The 16,134-nt window shown below is 31.5% G+C and overlaps 1 long non-coding RNA gene across 1 annotated transcript in view; it reads left to right on the top strand.

Moving 5' to 3' along the window:
* LOC125176831 (uncharacterized) overlaps positions 1–16,134 on the top strand; it is an 802,675-nt gene that overhangs the window by 24,543 nt on the left and 761,998 nt on the right. Inside the window, exon 2 of the long non-coding RNA XR_007156409.1 lies at positions 14,642–14,688. This is a non-coding gene — a long non-coding RNA (uncharacterized LOC125176831). The remainder of the gene's footprint in view (positions 1–14,641; positions 14,689–16,134) is intronic.

Consider the following 16,134-nt stretch of genomic DNA (forward strand, 5'->3'; position numbering starts at 1 on the left):
TATTTTGTAGACTTTTGCATAAGTTACCTTGCTAGTGTGACTTCACTTATCCTGTCATAAGTGAGGTTGTTATCTTATTTTGTTTGAATTTAACTTTCTTACATATTTTATTTTACCTTATCCTGTTTTTTTAATCTGTATTTTTACATTGAGATTTTTTGTCATATATTTTATGATGCTTGCCTGGCTGCTCCTATGAGTGAGGCACCTAAAATGTGATAGGCATTCCTGTGCACAGCTGGAACTTGCCAACTGCTAGGCTGACATAAGCTTAAATGAGTGAATAGAGAACAAGTCATACCTTTAAGCAGAGCTACACAAGTCCGTATCATTAGATCTTTTATTGACATATCCCCCTTTTTAGTAAAGTATCTCTCTGGTCCTGTGCCTTTCTTTGAATTTCTAATTTATGCTCTGTTCTGCACTTATAAGACAGTTAAAAGATTTCATTTTGCTCTGTGTTGATTACATTCACAATCCTCAGGTGTTTATCTGTAAATGAATTCAAGTCAATCTGAAAATATTTCATTGTACTTCTTAGCTAATAGTAGATCATACTATTACATTGTCAATAATCTGTCTTCAGTTTATTTGCAGTTCTTTTGGTTTGTTTCATTTTGGAAACATTCAAATATTAGATTTTGGAGAGGCTAGTACAAAAGGATTAAGGGAGATCAACCTTGTAAACTGGACAATGTTTAAATTGCAGCTTTATATGGTATCAGTATATTTCATTATTCCCTTGGTTGGGTCGCAGGCTTGTATAATTGCTTAAGTAGACCTACCACTTTCTCACATGATCAGGCAGAAAAATTCTTAGATTTTCCAGTAAGTATATATTAGCTCTGTGGTACTGAGACTTTCTAATCTAAAACATAATAAATCTGTCTCTGTTTTGCTTGTACTTACATTGGGTGGCACAGGGCACTCAGCTTTAATTCCAATCAGGTAGTTACACTTGTCAATATAGATCCAAATATATATGGGATAAAATTTTCAAAGCTTGCCATCATATCTGTGAAAGGTTTTCAGGAATCTATTAAGCTAAAATACACTAGCTGAAAACACTTCTATATTTCATCCAACTAATCATGGTTAAAATTTTATAAACCTCATGTTAAAACTTCCTTTGGCTTGAAGCTTTAAGGTGATATTTTTCTTATTGTAAAACATATGAAACTATGGTGATCTAAAATGTGTTGTTATGTCATTTCGTTGTCATTAAACAATTAGATATGTCACCCCTTGAAACACCATTAAATCTTGAGCAGTACTTGGTGTAGAAACAATCTGTGACATCTCAGGTTTTCTAGCTGTTGTCACAAACAGCATGCTAAATTACTTTACCATATACTTTTTTAAAATTTTTTTAACGTTTATTTATTTTTGAGACAGAGAGAGACAGAGCATGAACGGGGGAGGGTCGGAGAGAGAGGGAGACACAGAATCTGAAACAGGCTCCAGGCTCTGAGCAGTCAGCACAGAGCCTGACGCGGGGCCTGAACTCATGGACCGCGAGATCCTGACCTGAGCCGAAGTCAGACACTTAACCGACTGAGCCACCCAGGCGCCCCTACCATATATTTTTTAAGTAACAGAAAGATATAGTGCTTTCAGCATCATAAAGACTTATCCTTCCTTAGGAGAGTGCTTTGTTTGTTACATGCTTTATTACTTTCAGTGTCCGTGGACTAAAGACTATGAATATCAACAAAGCAATTCAACCTACTTTATTAAGTCTCTAAGGCAGAAAACAGTTTCAAAGTCCACAACTGGCTGTATCTCAAATTCTAGTGTTTTTTTTTTTTTGTATTTTCTAGTTGATATTAAGAGTTTTTTTCATCTTCAGTGACATTACTGCATTGTCTAAACTCTCTGGATTCAATTATATTTTTTCAGTTGAATTTAGAATTAGAATAAACCCACACAGGTCTAGTTCCATTTAAAATGCTTTCTGATACTATAAAAATTTATAATTTTGTTTAAAGTAGGTATCCGTGGGGTACAGGGGTTTGTAGAGATAAGTTATGAAAATGAACAAAAACAATTGCTTTGAAATATTTTAATATTTATTGAACTTAGGTAAACACTGCATTTACTGTTCATTGTGGAAGAGAATAATAGCTAAGAAAGGGAGATAAAATGAGAGAAAAACTATACTTTCAGAAGTAGTGAAAAATAAAAGATGGCTGCAGAGGGCATGAGTATTTAGTTTTAGGCCTTGAGAATGAGAAGGGATGTTCTTTCTGAGATACCATCTATTTTTTTCACAGACACTCTCCCACTCCCTTAGGTTTTTTTCTGGCCCTAAAGGTGAATTGGATGATCAATAATATGCTTTGTAATTCAAAATAACATAATTCTTTGCTCCTTGCATTATTCTGATATTCAGAGTTGCATAAATGTTTTGAGAAGACACTTGAGTTCACAGAAAGTTGATAAGGGATTGTGTTAAAATTTGAGCCATTAGTACTAATGAGAATCAAGTAAGGGGTCTGTATAGTTAAGAGGGAGAGAGAATGCCTGGGCAAAAAAATAACTTGTGAGGAATTGTCCCAGTCATCATGTTATTTTTTCCCTCAATATAAATGGATGCTTTGTAGTATAAGAGGACAAGTAGAAAAAGGTTTTATTTGTGGCAAAAAGAGTGGAGATTTATCAGGAAATTCTTCAAGATTAACTACTGACTATTAATTTATATATAGAGAGAATTTTATCTAGAGAGTTGTGCCGTGTGTTAATATTATGATTTTCTTGTTAACCATCTTTTTTCAGAATTGCAATAACAATTATTTACCTTTGTGTCTTTAAGTAACTTTGATAACACATATGTGTTTAATTTTCAAGATATATAACTAAATATATATAAGTAAACATATGTGAGTATTTTAATAATTTCTCCTTTGTACCATAATGTTAGAAAAATGATGTCATATCCTATGATCTATTGTAAAATGTGCCTCTTAAAATCTTAGTGCTGTTTTTCATGAGCAGAATTATGTATGTTAAGCATGATTACTTTAGAGGCATCTAAGCCTAAAGTGATACAGTCAAGTAGTTAATAATTGTTAGTTTCAAGTTGTTAGAAATACTAACCATAAATATTCACTGCAACTTTCATAGACTGTTAGAATATATTATTAAAATGAAACACATTATATTAAAAGCCTTATAACATTAAATCTGCCCAGTAAAGTACTAACATTATTCTAACTTTACATTAAACATTGTTAACCCTTAAGAATTATTGCCTATGCAAGTCTTTTGAAGAATCTAGATGCTACTATCCAACAAAAATAAGGGTGAAAATTCCAATAAAAGTAAGGACCAGAATTAAGACATAAGAATTTAGGGAGAATGAGTCTGAAATAACAATGATGTATCTATGTGGAGCTGTTATATAAGCAGTTGAAGACAGATTTACATAATCTGAATTAAAGACTAGGTAATTCAAGTTGATTTAGGAGTTGAAACTTTAAAATATGATCTTTTTACTATAAGATTTATTAGTTGGTAGAAAGAAAAATGAGTGTCCTGATGAATTTCTACAGAGGGGTTGGTAAGGGTGAATTCAATCAGCAAGAAAGGAAAAAAAAAAAGTGTCAGGTAAGAGATAAAAACCTAACAAATTGAATAGGGATTTCTAGAAAACTTAAGGACCTTGTTTTAGAAAAAAAAAATAATATAATTCACTTTTAAGTATATCAAAATGTGGATAAGTATCTGTTAAGGAAATAATTGCATGGAATACATCTATGACTTATAAAAGCAGTATCTTGTATTATGCTAGTGTATATTTTGTTGTTAGATCATAGCAAGCTTATGATATAACTTCTCTTTTACTTAATGATATTAAGTTTTATCAGATGTTGTTTTCTGGAAAATATGGGTTTGTTTTTAAAAAATCGTCACTCAGTAATCATATCTATGGAGTCAGGCACGTATTATCTTCATTTAGTAAGTTTTCAAAAATACTTTTATCTATAAAGTGTGTGTGTATGTGTATACATACATATATATATAGTTATTTCAGTAGTTTTACTTATTTTTGTTAAGCATCTTTATTAGTTGTATATGTTTGTATTATTTGTATATGTTTGTAACCTTTCTTAGGTTGTAAATTTCTCCTTTTGTCTATTCTTTAGAATAGTTTCACCCATATCCAAACCATCATTTTTTAAACATGCATGGAGGCAGTCAGTGAAATAAATGGAACCATCTTTAATTCAGTTTCTTAGTTTTTCTCTGTTAATTCTTCTGTTCAGATTTTTCCAATTGATTTTCAGGTAAAAGTGAGATTTTATTCTAAAATCACCTAGAATTCAAGTAGACCCGTATGAAGTAACCACTGTCTCAACATGTTCATAAATCTACTTCCTCTGCTCATGTTGCAGTGGTGAACCCTCCAGCTCCTGTATATCAGCTAAAATTCAAAAGTTAAATATATGCCATATGTTGTCTTTTCCAGAGTATTTAGTTATCTAGTATTGGGAAACCAAATAATCTTATTCTAATTTGTATTTCTATTTGAATAAGTGGGTAATTTATACTGAAACAGGAAAAATATAATTGCTATTGAATGTAAACCAGTATTCAGTGAATTTCTAACTACTCCATATGAGCAGTACTGCAGGAAATTTATATAGATTATCTTTAATTCTTACCATAACTTTATAAGGCAGTTATTATTTCTCTTTTTATAGTCATAAACTTGAAGGCCTGTGATATTAAGTAATCAGCCCAAAATATTTCACTAAAGAAATATTTATTAGGCATATGACAGATGCCTGGTTTAATATGCTAAAGTCTTAAATCAATCCATTAATTTCAAATGAGTGATAATCCAGTAAAATTGTTTACCTAAAATATATCATCTCTCACCCAGTCTCCTTATACGTGACAGGGGTTGTGGATAAAAAAGGAACAAATCCTTTATCTGTTAACAAACTTCTATTGGATAAGAAATATATATGTAATAAAAAAATTAGGATATTTTAAAGATTTTTAAAATACCTTTAAACATTTTCTTAAATATATATTTTTAAATGTTTGTTTTTCAGAGAGAGAGAGAGATAGAGAACGAGGGAGGGGCAGAAAGAGAAGGACACACAGAATCTGAAGCAGGCTTCAGGCTCTGAGCTGTTAGCACAGAGCCAGATGCAGGGCTTGACCTCATGAACTGTGAGATCATGTCCTGAGCTGAAGTCAGACACTCAACTGGCTGAGCCACCCAGGCACCCCAAAATACCTTGTAAAAAGCAATGAAAAACATTGTTTATATTTATTTAAATTGTTGTGTTATATGCAATAATAATTAAGTATCATAAAGCAGCACAGAACACTGAATTATGAAAACAAATATTTTAAATCTCCCACTTTCATTTTTCAAGATTCTTTAAGAGGAAATATGTATCTCCCCAGATATCTGAATATCAAAAAATATGTGATACATACACCTTATCAAAAGTAAGCCACTTAGTATATTTTCTTTAAAAATTCCCTTTATCTTAAATATGTATAACATTTGCATTCACAATAAACATTTGACAATTTTTCTTCCACATGCAGCTGGAATTATTTAATCAGTCTTTTGATAACTATAATTTATTTAATTTTACTAATATTCTATTATAACTTATCCTGGATGTATTTATATACTATTTTATGTAGAATTGTCTTATTTCCTTATAAAAATATTCCAATTTAAAATTATACAGCTAGAGGACATTGGCAATTAAAATGTTGATACAGGGGTGCCTGGGTGACTCAGTGGATTAAGTGTGTTACTTTGGCCCAGGTCCTGATCTCATGGTTTGTTAGTTTGAGCTCCGCATTGGTCTCCACACTCACAATGTAGAGCCTGTTTGGGTTTCTCTCTTTCTCTCCCTCTGCCTCTCCCCAACTCATGCTTATTCTCTCTCTCTCAAAATTAATAAATAAACTTAAAAAAATAAAATGATGATACATATTAAATTGGAAGCATTTGTTATATTGTCATTAGTGTTTATTTTCTCATATTTTAATCCACAAAAAATTGTATCCGTCAAAATTGCATAAACAAATACTGCATGCACCACCAAGTCCTATCCTATGTTGATAGCCGGTAGAAATGTATGCATATGTGAACCAAAGACATGTCCAACCATGTTTAGAATTAATTAAGGCCAATGTTTAGAATAGCACCAGAATGGAAAAAAGAATTTTGAAAGTCCATCAGTAGCAAAATGAATGAATATATTTATGTAGCAATAAATAGAATAATAATAATAATTGTACCAGATAATGCTAAAACCAAAAGTGTGGATGAATGTTAGATTAAAAAAAGCAACTCTTTATTGGTCCTCTAATATAAAGTTTACAAATGATCAAAATTACTTAATTATGATAGAAGGTGGTATCATGAACTTTATGTGAAGGGGGAAATATTAATGAGTGAGAAGAATAGCTTTTGAGCTGCTGGTAATGTTCTGTGTCTTGACCTGGATGGCAGGTACACAAATGTGCTTTTTGAAAAATTGTGAAGATGCACACTTGTGATCATGTATTTCTGTATATATTCAAGTGATTTTGTTAAAGCATTTATTAAAACAAATGTTTTGACATTTTGTGCTTATTTAAATGCTTTTGACAGCTGAGAATTGCAAGACCTCATGATGACTTGTTCTTTCATTTTGATTTTCTCTCTTTGTATGGTTGTTAATTTCCAATGTGTTACCTCTAAGCCTTTCTCAAACTATCTTCTCATGGTGTAAATCTTATCTCCATTAATGTATTGTAATACAAATGCACATATATATTGCAGCTATTAAATAAGAAAGTACAACTTTTATGTGCCTCTACAACTAATTTATTTTTGTGTGCTTCTTATTCAAGTGTCTTAAGGTTGGTTCACATTCTTCTAGGGTTTAGTTGATCTTGACCTAGCTTGGCTGATCTTTATCCCAACTATGGGTCATACTTACCCATTTCTCCTATAGACCAGCTGCTCTCCTGTTTTTTTTATCCAGGATCATAGAGTGCAAGAGGTCAAGCCAGTTATATAGTCACATTGAAACATTCTCTTTGTTTCACATATGCTAACATCCTACTTATCAAAACAAATCACATAGACAATCTCAGTGTCAATGGGGAAGAAAAATGTGTCCCACCTAGGGCCAAGATTAGGGTGGAGCTAGTGAGAAAAAGTTGTGCAACTAAAGGGTATGATCTGTTTTTATTTAGAATTTTGGTATTTTTAAATAATTAACTTTTCTTGCATTAAATTCAGTTGTTTTAAAAATATTGTACTAAAATATGTACCTTATTATTGAGGTTTTGATCCCTCATTACATTTTGTGCCTGAGGAGAAGGCAGAGTGCCTCTCATGTCATTACCGTCACTGCCATTAGTCTAGTGAGGTGATTCCACTTAACTCTAATGATTGATACTAAAGGCACTTGACAAAGCTATGGATTACATATAATAATATATAGCATATGTACACTAATATAGGATATGTACAGTAATTAAATATATAATTAAGGTAATAAAAATAATCAGAAGGAGTGATCACAAAAATAATGTTTTATGAGCTTTATGAGTCTACAAGTGGCTTCTAAATTTCTAGCTTTAAATTTCCTAATCCAAAAATGGTTACACAGATATGTTTTATAAATTTTAAAAATTATTATAAACATTTACAATTATACACACATCAGCACTTACAAAAAGTAAATAAAATGAATGTGACTTATTTTGATGTCCATATTTGCATGGGTTGATCATAAAATTGCCAGAATCTTCTTAGCACAATAATTCATGTTTCCAAGAGCAATTCCACATCCTTCCTGATGAGAGAAATGTTTTTATTTCATATGCTTTATAACTGTGCTCTCCTGGAACAACAACTTAATTATATGTATCTTGAGTAATGTTCTCATTATATATGTCAACAAGAAAAGAAAACAGCAGTCCTACTATTTAACTCAAATGAAAATCTAAATGTGAAAGAGAAAATGCTGTTTCTTTTCAGTATTTGAATTGTGTTTTTCTTTTCAGCAGGATTGCTTTAGGTGTTACTGAAGCTATAAGAACTGAATGGTTTAGGGTCACACTACCACATACATTAAATATGTAATAAAATCTAAGAGAATTCTACAGGTTTCTGATTTTGCCCAAAAGACGACTTCACTATATACATACATATATATAATAATATTATTATAATTATATAATTATAATGATATATTATATATAATTTATATAATTAATTATAATCATATAATACATTTACATTATTTATTATTAATGATAATTATAATTAAGTATATAATTATTAATTATCATTAATATATAATTATTTATATTAATTACAATATATATTTATATTATATAATTATATATAATTATAATATATAATATAATATATAATATATTATAAATAATTGTATAATTATAATATAATATATTATTATTAATTAATTTCATGGTACAGGTACTTAAACTATATATACACACATATATATGTATGTGTATATATATGTATATGTATGTATGTGTATATATATAGTGTATATATATATATATATACGTATGTATGTATACACATACATATATATGTATGTGTATATATATAGTTTAAGTACCTGTACCATGAAATTAAATATAAATTTAAATTAGCTGAGAAGTCTGAAGTTGCCTTCTTTATGTTGTAATTTCCCACCTAGATTACCTACAGGTAATAATTCAGGAAGGAAATTTCTGTGTGCTTAACCTACCTGCTGGTGCTAATGCTTTGGAAGCAGAAGGGATAGTAAGTGTGGCAGTGTCAGGGAGGATCTATCCCATACCGTTCTCCAATGGCTTCCAAAAGCAGAGGAAGGACATATAAACCTGGAAACACATTTCACAGAGAGGCACTTTCTGATAACACACATACTTTAAGTATTGTTGATACCTTCAAAAAAGAAGGTGGAGAAGAAGCATAAAAGAGATCCCAGGAATATCCTGAATTATATATTGGATCGTGGAATAATTTAAATGAATTTCCTTAATAATTTCTTCTTATCTAATACGTGAGTGTTTTTTATACTTCATTTTGTTTTAGAACTTCTATTGGGTAATATTTATCTTTCTATTTGTCCCCAAACAACATATGTATTCTTTCTATAATTTCAATTTCTACCTTAATGCTGTAAATTCTCCCCTCATATATTAGCTGAAAACCTGAATGACTGTGTGACCTGGGAGCTTTGAGAAATGAAGAAGGAAATGGTGTTATTTGTTGCTATTGTTTCTCTTTTTGATAAAATTCTTATGCAGTCTGAAATAGAATGCTGTGTAGAATGGCATCATTCTAGTTGCTTTTGCCTTATGTATGAATAAAGGATGTTTTTTGGGAAAAATCTTATTCTAGTTGCTTCTGCCTAACTTTTACCAACACCCTAATCAGTATAGTCCCAACTCACAGGACTTCTGGGTGTGACTTCCCTTGAATGCTACATAGCTTTGGTAGCAAAGAACTCCATTTACGGTGTGATTGATAGCCTATGACACTTTCTTACATGTGGAACGACTCATACGAATAAGACTCTTAAATTTTATAAAGTGAACTTCAGCTCTAATTCTATGTTTCTGGAAAATATTAGTTTTGCTTTAATTTACTAGGATTCAATTTCTGTTTGTTTTATTTTATTTTTTACTTTTATGTGCCAAATTATTGTTTAGGGCCCAAGATTTACAAAGGAATTTGTGGTTTACGAATTAGTTTAAGATTAGGATTTTCAAAGAAAATCCAAGTTGATATTCCCTACAATGTTGTATCACATTCTTCACATTTGCTCCAATATCTTTCTAATGATGTTGATCATGACCTCCCTTTTTAAAAATATTTTTTCAGTACATTTATTAATTTTGAGAGAGAGAGCAGGAGAGGGGCAGAAAGAGAATCCCAAGCAAGCTCTGCACCCTCAGCACGGAGCCAGACATGGAGCTCCAACCCAAGAACCATGAGATCATGACCTGAGCCGAAACCAAGAATCAGACGGTTAACTAACTGAGCCACCCAGGCACCCCAGATTGTGGTCTCTCTTCTAAACAGATTAGCCTTATTCCTCTCAATCCACTTACCATGTAGTATTTTTTTCTTCCATTAGATCTTATTATTTCCTGTCATTTAAATGATATCCTTAGTTACTAATTTTTAATTGTCTATTGACTTCTGCTAGAATGTAAGATGGTAGCTGTTTATATTGCTTTTGTTTTCTGATCTGTGTCAATTTCCTTGGTCGGGAAAAGTTATAGTAAGTTATCAGTATTTTTTTTAATGAGCAACTAAAAACATCTAGTCTCTTTTTGAATCTGGAGTTTTATAATTTTGCATTTGTATAGTAGCTAACTCTATTCATTTTTTAGAGCAATGTAACAAATGTTGAAACAGCATCAAAAATTGACCTCTTAAACCAGCAGTATGTCATCACATAGGCATTTATCCCAAACTTATTTCTTACTATGTGCTTTCCCCCGAAATAAAACAGAACTGGAAACAGAACTTTTCCCCCGAAATAAAACAGAACTTTTTAGAAAATAAATCCATTGTTATGAACTTCAGTACATTAAAACTTGTGTTCTGTAAAAGGAACAAACCATCATCCGTTTGATTATAATTTGCTTTATGAGTAGCATAGAATTATTGCCTTGGGATTCTTTATTCTTGTAGCCAGCCTTGTCTTGATCAATAGGCTTCCCTTAGAGGGATCATTAGAACACAAGTTGACATTCATTAGTATTTAAAAGATGAACAACATAATACATTTTCTTTGTGTTCAACAGTCTGGTATTATTTACTTCGATATGCAAACTAAATCACAGCAAAAAATAAATACATGACTATACTTTTCTATGTTCTAGATTTAACAGTGCAAATATGGCTCTACTGGGCTTAACCCTATATTAAAATGACTTGATAGGTTAGCCAGAGCATCATATTCTGAGGACATAAATATAATTCATCTAATTCTGAGTTTGTTATTAGCCTGTAGTTCTTGTGAAAGGAAGTGACATTATTTGACCTCACAATAGGTACATTAGGGATGAATGTTCCATTTGTGCTTGTATTGTTCTGATAATTTATATTTAACTTTAGTAAGTGATTCCTTAATCCTTTAAAAATATTGGCTATCCTCCTTGCAGGGAAAAAATAAAAGTATACTATATTTCAAACCTATATTCTTGAGAAAAAGGCAACAGGCAATTTCTTTTGGTATGTTAAATACAGTGATGTGGGAAAGAAAAAAATTAAAAATGTATAGTTACCACACAAAGTTTGCAAGGTTTCTTAATTTTAAACACAGTTTAGCTAACAAGCTGCACAAAGAAATATTGAACACAATATCAAAATTATTTAGTGTTATTTCTTAAACAAGGGCGATTTTGAATATTTCAAATTTTTTGACTTCCACCATTATTTTTGTAATCAGTAAAAAATTAAAATTTTCAATTTTTTAAAGTAAATACATTTTCAACATAGAGTCCTGTGAGCTTGTACACACAAATACAATAAACACTACAAAAACAGGATACAGAATAATTCCAACACTCCAAATAATTCTGTGGTTTTCCTTTGCATTCAAATCTTTTTTCCACTCCTAATCCATGGCAACTAGTCTGTTTGTAGTTACCCTATTTTTTTACTTTTCCAGAATGTCACAGATATGGAATGAGGCAGTAATCAGTCTTTTGAGATTGGGTTCTTCTATTTAGCGTAATTCATTTGTGATCTGTGTTGTTGCATAAAGCATTAGTTCATTTCTCTTTATTGCTAACTAATATTCCATCGTGTGACTATATCACAGTTTCTCTATTTACCAACTGGGTGGTTTTCAGGGAAAGTGTGATTATTGACAGTATACACATTTGCATACAAGCTTTTATTTGAATCTGAGTTTTTATTTGTGTAGCATAATCATCTAGAAGTATGATTGTTGGAACATAAGTGTATGTTTCAGTTTTCCAATGTGGTTGTACCCTCAGGAGCGATATCTGTGTGATCCCATTGCTTCATGGGCTAGCCTACAGTTGGTTTTCTCAGTATTTTTAATTGTAGCTATTCTAATAGGTGTTTACTGGTCTCTCACCATGGTTTTGACTTTTATTTCCCTAATGACAAATTGTGTTCAGCATCTTTTCATGTGCATTTTTTTAATACACATTTTTTCATTGGTGGAGTGTCTAGTTACATCATTAGCAAATTTTTGTAGGGTTGTTTTACTTACTGTTGAGTTTTTTTTTTAATTCTTTATACATTCTGAAAAATTCTTTGCTGTGTGGTTTGTAAGTTTTTTTTTTTCCCAGTCCCTGGGTTGTCTATATAACCTCTTAACTTTGTCCTTCACAGAAAAAATATCTTCATTTTTTATGAAATTAAATGTCATGTTTTTTTCTTTTTATGCACCCTGTTTTTGATATTAATTCTAAGAAAACTTTATCCTATGCAGGGTCACAAATTTTCTCTGAAGTGTTTTTATATTTACATCTGTGACACATTTTGAGTTATTTTATATGGTATAAAGCGTAAGTCAAGCTGTTTCTCCTTCTCTTTTCTTCTTTTTCTTCCTTTTCATTATTATTATCTGCAATTAATCTTCATCTTCTTTTAAAATATGGAGGTCCTGTTGTTCCAACACCATTTGATGAAACCATCCTTTCTTCATTAGGTTACCCTGGACTTTTTTTCAAAAATCTGTTAACCTTGTTTGTGTGGGTCTATTTCTGTATTTTCTGTTCTGTTTGATTTGTCTTCCTGTTTATCTTTTTAATATTTTACTAGCTTGAGTAATGTAACTTTATAACAACACTTAAAATCAGGTAATGTGTGCAGTAAATTTGCTAAGGGCTGCCTTAATGATCTACTACAAACTGTAGGGCTTGAACAACAGAAATTTATTGTCTCACAGTTCTGGAGGCTAGATATCTGAAATCAAAACAGGGTTAAATGCAGTAAAGGCTGTGAGGACAGGATCCATTACAGGTTTCTCTCCTTGACTTGTAGATAGTTTTCTCCTGGTGTCTTCATATCATTTTCCCTTTAGGTATTTTCTGTCTCTGTGTCCACATTTCCTCTGTATATAAAGGACACCCAGTCATGCTGGCTTGAACCCAGCCTAATGACCTCATTTTAACTTGGTTGCCTCTGTAAAGTTTCTATTTCCAATTAAAGCCATATTCTGAGGTACTGAGGGGGTTAGGACTTCAACATATGTATATATATTTTTTGGAGGTAGAGGAAGCAGTATTCAACCCATAACACTTTGAATACACCAACTCTGTCACACTTATTTTTAGATAATCTAGTTACATTTACTTAAACAAATTTTGGGGGTCAATTTATCTATTTCGACAAAGAATCATACTGTGATTTAGATTGGGATTACATTGTCTACCGATCAATTTAGAATATTTGACCTCTTAACTATGAGTCTTTCAGATTCATTAACATGATATGTCCTTACATTTATTTCCATTTGTTGAGATATTATATCTATAATTTGCAAATTTCAGTGTACAGATTTTAGACATATTTGATTTGATTTAAAACTTTCTTTTGGAGAGGAAGCTAGGTAAAATGATGATACTTTAGTTTTCAGTGTTCATTGCTAATGAACAGAAGTATGATAGATTTTTTTCTATATTGATCCTATGGCTTTGTGACATTGTTCAACTCATTTACTAATGCTGAGAGAGTTTGTTGTTGTTTAATAGGTGCCTTGGGATTTTCTATATTGACAGTCATGTTGTCTGTAAATAGGATTTTTATTTATTCCTTTAAAATCTAAGCACTGTTAAATTCTTCTTCTCGACTTATTGTAAATGCCAGAACTTTCAGTGTGATAGTAAATAAGGGTGATGAGAGTTAGCATCCTTGCCAATAGAGGAAAATTAATTTTGTTTATTACCATTAGGTATGATGTTAGTTATATAGATTATTTGTACCTGTTTTTTATTGAATATATTTCTATAGATTATTTGTAGCTATTTTTTATTGAATAAGTTTATTTTTACTTCTTAGTAAAATTTTTAACATCAAAGAATATTGTTTATCAAATATATTTTCTCCATTTGTTAATATAATTATCTTTATTTTTTTAACATGAGTCATTTTGTGTCATGAAATACATTAATTTTTGAGTATTGAACCAACTTTGCATTGGTGAGATAGATTATACATGATTGTGATTTATTATTATTATTATTATTATATATTGCAGGGTTCAAATTGTTGATATACTCTTGAGGATTTTTGCATCCATATTTATGTTGGATATTAGTTTTATTTTCTTGTGTTACCTTTGTCTTATTTCAGGATAGAGTTAATGATGGACTCATTAAACTGAGTTGGCAGTTTTTATCTTCTTCTTTGAAGAGATTGTGAGGAATTGTTATTTCATTCTTATAAATGCTTAGTAGAAATTACCAGTGAAACCATATACTCCTGAAGTTTTTCTTTCTGAATATTTGAAACTACTAATTTATTTTTTTAATACCTGGATGAATATTTAGAATATATATTTAGTTTTGAATAATATTTGAAAATGTTGTAGAGGATTTTTTCATTTCATCTAAGTTGTTCAACATAAAGTTGTTTTTGTCTTTATTATACTTTCAGTGTCGGAGGAGTGAATAATGATGCCCCAGATTTCATTCCTGAATTTGGTAAAATGAATCTTTTCTCTTTTTCCTCTGTCAGTTTAGCTAAAATACTAAAATGTTAATTAAAATTGGGGTGCCTGGGTGGCTTAGTTGGTTGAGTCTACAATTCTTGTTTTTGGCTTAGGTCATGATCTAACAGTTCATGTGTTCGGGCCTTGCATTGGACTCTGCACTAATAGCACAGAGCCTGCCTGGGATTCTGTCTCTCACTATCTTTCTGCCCCTCACCCACTCACTATCTGTCTCTTTCTCTCAAAAATAAAATAAACATGAAAAAATATAAATTATTTGTTAAGACTTGTTACAACAATAAGCTTCTGAATCAAGAAAATCTTAATCATAGAACTGATAAAAATGCTGATAAATATTTGAAGAACTATTATTAAACATTTATACATACAAAATTTAAGTTGAAACATTATTTTCATCTATGCATATATAAACATTTTTAAATTCCATTGTTTGTGAAAGTGGAGGCTCTTATATTGAAAACATATATAAAGCAATTTTTTTTTTTTTAGAAAAAGAGTAGGGGAGGGGCAGATGGAGAGGAAGAGAGAGAATTTTAAGCAGGCTTCATGCTCAGAGCAGAGCCTGATACAGGGCTTGATCTCATGACCCTGATATCATGGCCTGAGCTGAAATCAAGAGTCAGATGCTTAACTGACTGAGCCACCGAGGTGCCCCAAAGCAGTGTTTTATTTTTTATTTTTTTATTTTTTATTTTTTCAATATATGAAGTTTATTGTCAAATTGGTTTCCATACAACACCCAGTGCTCATCCCAAAAGGTGCCCTCCTCAATACCCATCACCCACCTTCCCCTGCCTCCCACCCCCCATCAACCCTCAGTTTGTTCTCAGTTTTTAAGAGTCTCTTATGCTTTGGCTCTCTCCCACTCTAACCTCCTTTTTTTCTTTTTTTTTTCCCTTTCCCTCCCCCATGGGTTTCTGTTAAGTTTCTCAGGATCCACATAAGAGTGAAAACATATGGTATCTGTCTTTCTCTGTATGGCTTATTTCACTTAGCATAACACTCTCCAGTTCCATCCATGTTGCTACAAAGGGCCATATTTCATTCTTTCTTATTGCCACATAGTACTCCATTGTGTATATAAACCACAATTTCTTTATACATTCATCAGTTGATGGACATTTAGGCTTTTTCCACAATTTGGCTATTGTTGAGAGTGCTGCTATAAACATTGGGGTACAAGTGCCCCTATGCATCAGTACTCCTGTATCCCTTGGGTAAATTCCTAGCAGTGCTACTGCTGGGTCATAGGGTAGGTCTATTTTTAATTTTTTGAGGAAGCTCCACACTATTTTCCAGAGTGGCTGCACCAATTTGCATTCCCCCCAACAGTGCAAGAGGGTTCCCGTTTCTCCACATCCTCTCCAGCATCTATAGTCTCCTGATATCTGAGTGTGGTTTTGATTTGTATTTCCCT

This window comes from Prionailurus viverrinus, chromosome A1 (genome assembly GCF_022837055.1).
Source record: "Prionailurus viverrinus isolate Anna chromosome A1, UM_Priviv_1.0, whole genome shotgun sequence".
Taxonomy (NCBI): Eukaryota; Metazoa; Chordata; class Mammalia; order Carnivora; family Felidae; genus Prionailurus; species Prionailurus viverrinus.